Source organism: Eublepharis macularius, chromosome 8, assembly GCF_028583425.1.
Source record: "Eublepharis macularius isolate TG4126 chromosome 8, MPM_Emac_v1.0, whole genome shotgun sequence".
NCBI lineage: Eukaryota > Metazoa > Chordata > Lepidosauria > Squamata > Eublepharidae > Eublepharis > Eublepharis macularius.
In genome coordinates, this window is record NC_072797.1 from 110,325,098 (window position 1) to 110,336,574 (window position 11,477).

Sequence of the window (11,477 nt, forward strand, 5' to 3'; positions counted from 1 at the left end):
GTCCTGGCACACCCAGGGGCCGTTATTCCAGTCAGGGGCCTGTCATTCCAGTCCCAGAGCCCTTCTGGTACACCCAGGGCCCGTCATTCCAGTCTGGGGCCTGTCATTCCAGTCCCAGAGCCCTTCTGGCACACCCAGGGGCCGTTATTCCAGTCAGGGGCCTGTCATTCCAGTCCCAGAGCCCTTCTGGTACACCCAGGGCCCGTCATTCCAGTCAGGGGCCTGTCATTCCAGTCCCAGAGCCCTTCTGGCACACCCAGGGGCCGTCATTCCAGTCTGGGGCCTGTCATTCCAGTCCCAGAGCCCTTCTGGCACACCCAGGGGCCGTTATTCCAGTCAGGGGCCTGTCATTCCAGTCCCAGAGCCCTTCTGGTACACCCAGGGCCCGTCATTCCAGTCTGGGGCCTGTCATTCCAGTCCCAGAGCCCTTCTGGCACACCCAGGGGCCGTTATTCCAGTCAGGGGCCTGTCATTCCAGTCCCTGAGCCCTTCTGTCACACCTAGGGGCCGTTATTCCAGTCAGGGGACTGTCATTCCAGTCCCAGAGCCCTTCTGGTACACCCAGGGCCCGTCATTCCAGTCAGGGGCCTGTCATTCCAGTCCCAGAGCCCTTCTGTCACACCTAGGGGCTGTTATTCCAGTCAGGGGCCTGTCATTCCAGTCCCAGAGCCCTTCTGGTACACCCAGGGCCCGTCATTCCAGTCTGGGGCCTGTCATTCCAGTCCCAGAGCCCTTCTGACACATCCAGGGGCCGTTATTCCAGTCAGGGGCCTGTCATTCCAGTCCCAGAGCCCTTCTGGTACACCCAGGGCCCGTCATTCCAGTCTGGGGCCTGTCATTCCAGTCCCTGAGCCCTTCTGTCACACCTAGGGGCCGTCATTCCAGCATGGGGCCTGTCATTCCAGTCCCAGAGCCCTTCCGGTACACCCAGGGCCCGTCATTCCAGTCAGGGGCCTGTCATTCCAGTCCCAGAGCCCTTCTGGTACACCCAGGGCCCGTCATTCCAGTCTGGGGCCTGTCATTCCAGTCCCAGAGCCCTCCTGGCACACCCAGGGGCCGTTATTCCAGTCAGGGGCCTGTCATTCCAGTCCCAGAGCCCTCCTGGCACACCCAGGGGCCGTTATTCCAGTCAGGGGCGTGTCATTCCAGTCCCAGAGCCCTTCTGGCACACCCAGGGTCCGTCATTCCAGTCTGGGGCCTGTCATTCCAGTCCCAGAGCCCTTCTGGCACACCCAGGGGCCGTCATTCCAGTCAGGGGCCTGTCATTCCAGTCCCAGAGCCCTTCTGGTACCCCCAGGGCCCGTCATTCCAGTCTGGGGCCTGTCATTCCAGTCCCAGAGCCCTCCTGGCACACCCAGGGGCCGTTATTCCAGTCAGGGGCGTGTCATTCCAGTCCCAGAGCCCTTCTGGTACACCCAGGGTCCGTCATTCCAGTCTGGGGCCTGTCATTCCAGTCCCAGAGCCCTTCTGGTACACCCAGGGCCCGTCATTCCAGTCTGGGGCCTGTCATTCCAGTCCCTGAGCCCTTCTGGCACACCCAGGGCCTGTCATTCCAATCAGGGGCCTGTCATTCCAGTCCCAGAGCCCTTCTGGCACCCCCAGAGGCCGTCATTCCAGCATGGGGCCTGTCATTCCAGTCTCCGAGCCCTTCTGTCACACCCAGGGGCCGTCATTCCAGCATGGGGCCTGTCATTCCAGTCCCAGAGCCCTTCTGGCACACCCAGGGCCCGTCATTCCAGTCAGGGGCCTGTCATTCCAGTCCCAGAGCCCTTCTGGCACACCCAGGGCCTGTCATTCCAATCAGGGGCCTGTCATTCCAGTCCCAGAGCCCTTCTGGCACCCCCAGAGGCCGTCATTCCAGCATGGGGCCTGTCATTCCAGTCTCCGAGCCCTTCTGTCACACCCAGGGGCCGTCATTCCAGCATGGGGCCTGTCATTCCAGTCCCAGAGCCCTTCTGGCACACCCAGGGGCCGTCATTCCAGTCTGGGGCCTGTCATTCCAGTCCCAGAGCCCTCCTGGCACACCCAGGGGCCGTTATTCCAGTCAGGGGCCTGTCATTCCAGTCCCAGAGCCCTTCTGGTACACCCAGGGCCCGTCATTCCAGTCTGGGGCCTGTCATTCCAGTCCCAGAGCCCTTCTGGCACACCCAGGGGCCGTTATTCCAGTCAGGGGCCTGTCATTCCAGTCCCAGAGCCCTTCTGGTACACCCAGGGCCCGTCATTCCAGTCTGGGGCCTGTCATTCCAGTCCCTGAGCCCTTCTGTCACACCTAGGGGCCGTCATTCCAGCATGGGGCCTGTCATTCCAGTCCCAGAGCCCTTCTGGTACACCCAGGGCCCGTCATTCCAGTCTGGGGCCTGTCATTCCAGTCCCAGAGCCCTTCTGGCACACCCAGGGGCCGTTATTCCAGTCAGGGGCCTGTCATTCCAGTCCCAGAGCCCTTCTGGTACACCCAGGGCCCGTCATTCCAGTCTGGGGCCTGTCATTCCAGTCCCTGAGCCCTTCTGTCACACCTAGGGGCCGTCATTCCAGCATGGGGCCTGTCATTCCAGTCCCAGAGCCCTTCTGGTACACCCAGGGCCCGTCATTCCAGTCAGGGGCCTGTCATTCCAGTCCCAGAGCCCTTCTGGTACACCCAGGGCCCGTCATTCCAGTCTGGGGCCTGTTATTCCAGTCCCAGAGCCCTTCTGGCACACCCAGGGGCCGTTATTCCAGTCAGGGGCCTGTCATTCCAGTCCCAGAGCCCTTCTGGTACACCCAGGGCCCGTCATTCCAGTCTGGGGCCTGTCATTCCAGTCCCAGAGCCCTTCTGGCACATCCAGGGCCCGTCATTCCAGTCTGGGGCCTGTCATTCCAGTCCCTGAGCCCTTCTGTCACACCTAGGGGCCGTCATTCCAGCATGGGGCCTGTCATTCCAGTCCCAGAGCCCTTCTGGTACACCCAGGGCCCGTCATTCCAGTCAGGGGCCTGTCATTCCAGTCCCGGAGCCCTTCTGGTACACCCAGGGCCCGTCATTCTAGTCTGGGGCCTGTCATTCCAGTCCCAGAGCCCTTCTGGCACACCCAGGGGCCGTCATTCCAGCACAGAGCCTGTCATTCCAGTCCCAGAGCCCTTCTGGCACACCCAGGGCCCGTCATTCCAGTCAGGGGCCTGTCATTCCAGTCCCAGAGCCCTTCTGGCACACCCAGGGGCCGTCATTCCAGTCTGGGGCCTGTCATTCCAGTCCCAGAGCCCTTCTGGCACACCCAGGGGCCGTTATTCCAGTCAGGGGCCTGTCATTCCAGTCCCAGAGCCCTTCTGGTACACCCAGGGCCCGTCATTCCAGTCTGGGGCCTGTCATTCCAGTCCCAGAGCCCTTCTGGCACACCCAGGGGCCGTTATTCCAGTCAGGGGCCTGTCATTCCAGTCCCTGAGCCCTTCTGTCACACCTAGGGGCCGTTATTCCAGTCAGGGGCCTGTCATTCCAGTCCCAGAGCCCTTCTGGTACACCCAGGGCCCGTCATTCCAGTCTGGGGCCTGTCATTCCAGTCCCAGAGCCCTTCTGGCACACCCAGGGGCCGTTATTCCAGTCAGGGGCCTGTCATTCCAGTCCCAGAGCCCTTCTGGTACACCCAGGGCCCGTCATTCCAGTCTGGGGCCTGTCATTCCAGTCCCTGAGCCCTTCTGTCACACCTAGGGGCCGTCATTCCAGCATGGGGCCTGTCATTCCAGTCCCAGAGCCCTTCTGGTACACCCAGGGCCCGTCATTCCAGTCAGGGGCCTGTCATTCCAGTCCCAGAGCCCTTCTGGTACACCCAGGGCCCGTCATTCCAGTCTGGGGCCTGTTATTCCAGTCCCAGAGCCCTTCTGGCACACCCAGGGGCCGTTATTCCAGTCAGGGGCCTGTCATTCCAGTCCCAGAGCCCTTCTGGTACACCCAGGGCCCGTCATTCCAGTCTGAGGCCTGTCATTCCAGTCCCTGAGCCCTTCTGTCACACCTAGGGGGTCTCATTCCAGCATGGGGCCTGTCATTCCAGTCCCCGAGCCCTTCTGGCACACCCAGGGGTCATCATTCCAGCATGGGGCCTGTCAATCCAGTCCCCGAGCCCTTCTGTCACACCCAGGGGCCGTCATTCCAGTCTGGGGCCTGTCATTCCAGTCCCCGAGCCCTTCTGGCACACCCAGGGGTCATCATTCCAGCATGGAGCCTGTCAATCCAGTCCCCGAGCCCTTCTGTCACACCCAGGGGCCGTCATTCCAGTCTGGGGCCTGTCATTCCAGTCCTCGAGCCCTTCTGTCACACCCAGCAGGGCCGGTGCCAGAGGTTTTAGCGCCTGCGGCGGCGTGCGCCTGCACCTCCGCGTGGCTTGATGATGTCATCACAGACGTCATCACGCGCCGCAGGGGGGCTGGGCGGCGCACGGACCGCCGAGCGCAGAAGCTGCGGGCTGCTGCTGGAGCGGCGTGCACAGGCTGCTCTGTGCGCCGCCCCAGCGCAGCTCATGGCTTCTGCGCTCGGCTGGGGCGGAGGAGTGCGCAGCGGAGCTGGCGTGGGCTGGCTACAGCTGCTGCTGCAGCCATCCAGCCAGCTCCGTGCCGCCGCCGCCGCCCCGCCGCGCGCCCCAGCCAAGCGCAGAAGCTGCGAGCCGGGGCTGGGGCGGCGCGCGGAGGCTGCTCCGTGCGCCACCCCAGCAGCAGCTCGCGGTTTCTGCGCCCAGCTGGGGCGGAGGAGCGCGCAGCGGAGCTGGCGTGGGCTGGCTACAGCTGCTGCTGCAGCCATCCAGCCAGCTCCGTGCCGCCGCTGCCGCGCGTCCAAGCTGGGCGCAGAAGCCGCGAGCCGCTGCTCGAGCGGCGCACAGAGGCTGTGGCCGGCTGGGGTGTGTGGCGGCAGCGGCAGCAAGGGGCTGGCTGGCTGGCTGGCTGCAGCAGTAGCTGCAGGCAGCCCAGTCATGCCAGCTTCGCTGCGCGCGCCTCCACCCCCAACACCCCCTCCAGCGCCCCTCCAGCGCCCACGCGCCCGAGGCCACCGCCTACCTGGCCTCCATGGGCGCGCCGGCCCTGACACCCAGGGCCCGTCATTCCAGTCAGGGGCCTGTCATTCCAGTCCCTGAGCCCTTCTGGCACACCCAGGGCCTGTCATTCCAATCAGGGGCCTGTCATTCCAGTCCCAGAGCCCTTCTGGCACCCCCAGAGGCCGTCATTCCAGCATGGGGCCTGTCATTCCAGTCTCCGAGCCCTTCTGTCACACCCAGGGGCCGTCATTCCAGCATGGGGCCTGTCATTCCAGTCCCAGAGCCCTTCTGGCACACCCAGGGCCCGTCATTCCAGTCAGGGGCCTGTCATTCCAGTCCCAGAGCCCTTCTGGCACACCCAGGGGCCGTCATTCCAGTCTGGGGCCTGTCATTCCAGTCCCAGAGCCCTCCTGGCACACCCAGGGGCCGTTATTCCAGTCAGGGGCCTGTCATTCCAGTCCCAGAGCCCTTCTGGTACACCCAGGGCCCGTCATTCCAGTCTGGGGCCTGTCATTCCAGTCCCAGAGCCCTTCTGGCACACCCAGGGGCCGTTATTCCAGTCAGGGGCCTGTCATTCCAGTCCCAGAGCCCTTCTGGTACACCCAGGGCCCGTCATTCCAGTCAGGGGCCTGTCATTCCAGTCCCAGAGCCCTTCTGGCACACCCAGGGGCCGTCATTCCAGTCTGGGGCCTGTCATTCCAGTCCCAGAGCCCTTCTCACACACCCAGGGGCCTTTATTCCAGTCAGGGGCCTGTCATTCCAGTCCCTGAGCCCTTCTGGCACACCCAGGGCCTGTCATTCCAATCAGGGGCCTGTCATTCCAGTCCCAGAGCCCTTCTGGCACCCCCAGAGGCCGTCATTCCAGCATGGGGCCTGTCATTCCAGTCTCCGAGCCCTTCTGTCACACCCAGGGGCCGTCATTCCAGCATGGGGCCTGTCATTCCAGTCCCAGAGCCCTTCTGGCACACCCAGGGCCCGTCATTCCAGTCAGGGGCCTGTCATTCCAGTCCCAGAGCCCTTCTGGCACACCCAGGGGCCGTCATTCCAGTCTGGGGCCTGTCATTCCAGTCCCAGAGCCCTCCTGGCACACCCAGGGGCCGTTATTCCAGTCAGGGGCCTGTCATTCCAGTCCCAGAGCCCTTCTGGTACACCCAGGGCCCGTCATTCCAGTCTGGGGCCTGTCATTCCAGTCCCAGAGCCCTTCTGGCACACCCAGGGGCCGTTATTCCAGTCAGGGGCCTGTCATTCCAGTCCCAGAGCCCTTCTGGTACACCCAGGGCCCGTCATTCCAGTCAGGGGCCTGTCATTCCAGTCCCAGAGCCCTTCTGGCACACCCAGGGGCCGTCATTCCAGTCTGGGGCCTGTCATTCCAGTCCCAGAGCCCTTCTGGCACACCCAGGGGCCGTTATTCCAGTCAGGGGCCTGTCATTCCAGTCCCAGAGCCCTTCTGGTACACCCAGGGCCCGTCATTCCAGTCTGGGGCCTGTCATTCCAGTCCCAGAGCCCTTCTGGCACACCCAGGGGCCGTTATTCCAGTCAGGGGCCTGTCATTCCAGTCCCTGAGCCCTTCTGTCACACCTAGGGGCCGTTATTCCAGTCAGGGGACTGTCATTCCAGTCCCAGAGCCCTTCTGGTACACCCAGGGCCCGTCATTCCAGTCAGGGGCCTGTCATTCCAGTCCCAGAGCCCTTCTGTCACACCTAGGGGCTGTTATTCCAGTCAGGGGCCTGTCATTCCAGTCCCAGAGCCCTTCTGGTACACCCAGGGCCCGTCATTCCAGTCTGGGGCCTGTCATTCCAGTCCCAGAGCCCTTCTGACACATCCAGGGGCCGTTATTCCAGTCAGGGGCCTGTCATTCCAGTCCCAGAGCCCTTCTGGTACACCCAGGGCCCGTCATTCCAGTCTGGGGCCTGTCATTCCAGTCCCTGAGCCCTTCTGTCACACCTAGGGGCCGTCATTCCAGCATGGGGCCTGTCATTCCAGTCCCAGAGCCCTTCCGGTACACCCAGGGCCCGTCATTCCAGTCAGGGGCCTGTCATTCCAGTCCCAGAGCCCTTCTGGTACACCCAGGGCCCGTCATTCCAGTCTGGGGCCTGTCATTCCAGTCCCAGAGCCCTCCTGGCACACCCAGGGGCCGTTATTCCAGTCAGGGGCCTGTCATTCCAGTCCCAGAGCCCTCCTGGCACACCCAGGGGCCGTTATTCCAGTCAGGGGCGTGTCATTCCAGTCCCACAGCCCTTCTGGCACACCCAGGGTCCGTCATTCCAGTCTGGGGCCTGTCATTCCAGTCCCAGAGCCCTTCTGGCACACCCAGGGGCCGTCATTCCAGTCAGGGGCCTGTCATTCCAGTCCCAGAGCCCTTCTGGTACCCCCAGGGCCCGTCATTCCAGTCTGGGGCCTGTCATTCCAGTCCCAGAGCCCTCCTGGCACACCCAGGGGCCGTTATTCCAGTCAGGGGCGTGTCATTCCAGTCCCAGAGCCCTTCTGGTACACCCAGGGTCCGTCATTCCAGTCTGGGGCCTGTCATTCCAGTCCCAGAGCCCTTCTGGTACACCCAGGGCCCGTCATTCCAGTCTGGGGCCTGTCATTCCAGTCCCTGAGCCCTTCTGGCACACCCAGGGCCTGTCATTCCAATCAGGGGCCTGTCATTCCAGTCCCAGAGCCCTTCTGGCACCCCCAGAGGCCGTCATTCCAGCATGGGGCCTGTCATTCCAGTCTCCGAGCCCTTCTGTCACACCCAGGGGCCGTCATTCCAGCATGGGGCCTGTCATTCCAGTCCCAGAGCCCTTCTGGCACACCCAGGGCCCGTCATTCCAGTCAGGGGCCTGTCATTCCAGTCCCAGAGCCCTTCTGGCACACCCAGGGCCTGTCATTCCAATCAGGGGCCTGTCATTCCAGTCCCAGAGCCCTTCTGGCACCCCCAGAGGCCGTCATTCCAGCATGGGGCCTGTCATTCCAGTCTCCGAGCCCTTCTGTCACACCCAGGGGCCGTCATTCCAGCATGGGGCCTGTCATTCCAGTCCCAGAGCCCTTCTGGCACACCCAGGGGCCGTCATTCCAGTCTGGGGCCTGTCATTCCAGTCCCAGAGCCCTCCTGGCACACCCAGGGGCCGTTATTCCAGTCAGGGGCCTGTCATTCCAGTCCCAGAGCCCTTCTGGTACACCCAGGGCCCGTCATTCCAGTCTGGGGCCTGTCATTCCAGTCCCAGAGCCCTTCTGGCACACCCAGGGGCCGTTATTCCAGTCAGGGGCCTGTCATTCCAGTCCCAGAGCCCTTCTGGTACACCCAGGGCCCGTCATTCCAGTCTGGGGCCTGTCATTCCAGTCCCTGAGCCCTTCTGTCACACCTAGGGGCCGTCATTCCAGCATGGGGCCTGTCATTCCAGTCCCAGAGCCCTTCTGGTACACCCAGGGCCCGTCATTCCAGTCTGGGGCCTGTCATTCCAGTCCCAGAGCCCTTCTGGCACACCCAGGGGCCGTTATTCCAGTCAGGGGCCTGTCATTCCAGTCCCAGAGCCCTTCTGGTACACCCAGGGCCCGTCATTCCAGTCTGGGGCCTGTCATTCCAGTCCCTGAGCCCTTCTGTCACACCTAGGGGCCGTCATTCCAGCATGGGGCCTGTCATTCCAGTCCCAGAGCCCTTCTGGTACACCCAGGGCCCGTCATTCCAGTCAGGGGCCTGTCATTCCAGTCCCAGAGCCCTTCTGGTACACCCAGGGCCCGTCATTCCAGTCTGGGGCCTGTTATTCCAGTCCCAGAGCCCTTCTGGCACACCCAGGGGCCGTTATTCCAGTCAGGGGCCTGTCATTCCAGTCCCAGAGCCCTTCTGGTACACCCAGGGCCCGTCATTCCAGTCTGAGGCCTGTCATTCCAGTCCCTGAGCCCTTCTGTCACACCTAGGGGGTGTCATTCCAGCATGGGGCCTGTCATTCCAGTCCCCGAGCCCTTCTGGCACACCCAGGGGTCATCATTCCAGCATGGGGCCTGTCAATCCAGTCCCCGAGCCCTTCTGTCACACCCAGGGGCCGTCATTCCAGTCTGGGGCCTGTCATTCCAGTCCTCGAGCCCTTCTGTCACACCCAGCAGGGCCGGTGCCAGAGGTTTTAGCGCCTGCGGCGGCGTGCGCCTGCGCCTCCGCGTGGCGTGATGACGTCATCACAGACGTCATCACGCGCCGCAGGGGGGCTGGGCGGCGCACGGACCGCCGAGCGCAGAAGCTGCGGGCTGCTGCTGGAGCGGCGCGCAGAGGCTGCTCTGTGCGCCGCCCCAGCGCAGCTCATGGCTTCTGCGCTCGGCTGGGGCGGAGGAGTGCGCAGCGGAGCTGGCGTGGGCTGGCTACAGCTGCTGCTGCAGCCATCCAGCCAGCTCCGTGCCGCCGCCGCCGCCGCGCGCCCCATCCAAGCGCAGAAGTTGCGAGCCGGGGCTGGGGCGGCGCGCGGAGGCTGCTCCGTGCGCCACCCCAGCAGCAGCTCGCGGTTTCTGCGCCCAGCTGGGGCGGAGGAGCGCGCAGCGGAGCTGGCGTGGGCTGGCTACAGCTGCTGCTGCAGCCATCCAGCCAGCTCCGTGCCGCCGCTGCCGCGCGTCCCAGCTGGGCGCAGAAGCCCAGTCAGGGGCCTGTCATTCCAGTCCCTGAGCCCTTCTGGCACACCCAGGGCCTGTCATTCCAATCAGGGGCCTGTCATTCCAGTCCCAGAGCCCTTCTGGCACCCCCAGAGGCCGTCATTCCAGCATGGGGCCTGTCATTCCAGTCTCCGAGCCCTTCTGTCACACCCAGGGGCCGTCATTCCAGCATGGGGCCTGTCATTCCAGTCCCAGAGCCCTTCTGGCACACCCAGGGCCCGTCATTCCAGTCAGGGGCCTGTCATTCCAGTCCCAGAGCCCTTCTGGCACACCCAGGGCCTGTCATTCCAATCAGGGGCCTGTCATTCCAGTCCCAGAGCCCTTCTGGCACCCCCAGAGGCCGTCATTCCAGCATGGGGCCTGTCATTCCAGTCTCCGAGCCCTTCTGTCACACCCAGGGGCCGTCATTCCAGCACGGGGCCTGTCATTCCAGTCCCAGAGCCCTTCTGGCACACCCAGGGGCCGTCATTCCAGTCTGGGGCCTGTCATTCCAGTCCCAGAGCCCTCCTGGCACACCCAGGGGCCGTTATTCCAGTCAGGGGCCTGTCATTCCAGTCCCAGAGCCCTTCTGGTACACCCAGGGCCCGTCATTCCAGTCTGGGGCCTGTCATTCCAGTCCCAGAGCCCTTCTGGCACACCCAGGGGCCGTTATTCCAGTCAGGGGCCTGTCATTCCAGTCCCAGAGCCCTTCTGGTACACCCAGGGCCCGTCATTCCAGTCTGGGGCCTGTCATTCCAGTCCCTGAGCCCTTCTGTCACACCTAGGGGCCGTTATTCCAGTCAGGGGCCTGTCATTCCAGTCCCAGAGCCCTTCTGGTACACCCAGGGCCCGTCATTCCAGTCTGGGGCCTGTCATTCCAGTCCCTGAGCCCTTCTGTCACACCTAGGGGCTGTTATTCCAGTCAGGGGCCTGTCATTCCAGTCCCAGAGCCCTTCTGGTACACCCAGGGCCCGTCATTCCAGTCTGGGGCCTGTCATTCCAGTCCCAGAGCCCTTCTGGCACATCCAGGGGCCGTTATTTCAGTCAGGGGCCTGTCATTCCAGTCCCAGAGCCCTTCTGGTACACCCAGGGCCCGTCATTCCAGTCTGGGGCCTGTCATTCCAGTCCCTGAGCCCTTCTGTCACACCTAGGGGCCGTCATTCCAGCATGGGGCCTGTCATTCCAGTCCCAGAGCCCTTCTGGTACACCCAGGGCCCGTCATTCCAGTCAGGGGCCTGTCATTCCAGTCCCAGAGCCCTTCTGGTACACCCAGGGCCCGTCATTCCAGTCTGGGGCCTGTCATTCCAGTCCCAGAGCCCTCCTGGCACACCCAGGGGCCGTTATTCCAGTCAGGGGCCTGTCATTCCAGTCCCAGAGCCCTCCTGGCACACCCAGGGGCCGTTATTCCAGTCAGGGGCGTGTCATTCCAGTCCCAGAGCCCTTCTGGCACACCCAGGGTCCGTCATTCCAGTCTGGGGCCTGTCATTCCAGTCCCAGAGCCCTTCTCGCACACCCAGGGGCCGTCATTCCAGTCAGGGGCCTGTCATTCCAGTCCCAGAGCCCTTCTGGCACCCCCAGGGCCCGTCATTCCAGTCTGGGGCCTGTCATTCCAGTCCCAGAGCCCTCCTGGCACACCCAGGGGCCGTTATTCCAGTCAGGGGCGTGTCATTCCAGTCCCAGAGCCCTTCTGGTACACCCAGGGTCCGTCATTCCAGTCTGGGGCCTGTCATTCCAGTCCCAGAGCCCTTCTGGCACACCCAGGGGCCGTTATTCCAGTCAGGGGCCTGTCATTCCAGTCCCAGAGCCCTTCTGGTACACCCAGGGCCCGTCATTCCAGTCTGGGGCCTGTCATTCCAGTCCCTGAGCCCTTCTGTCACACCTAGGGGC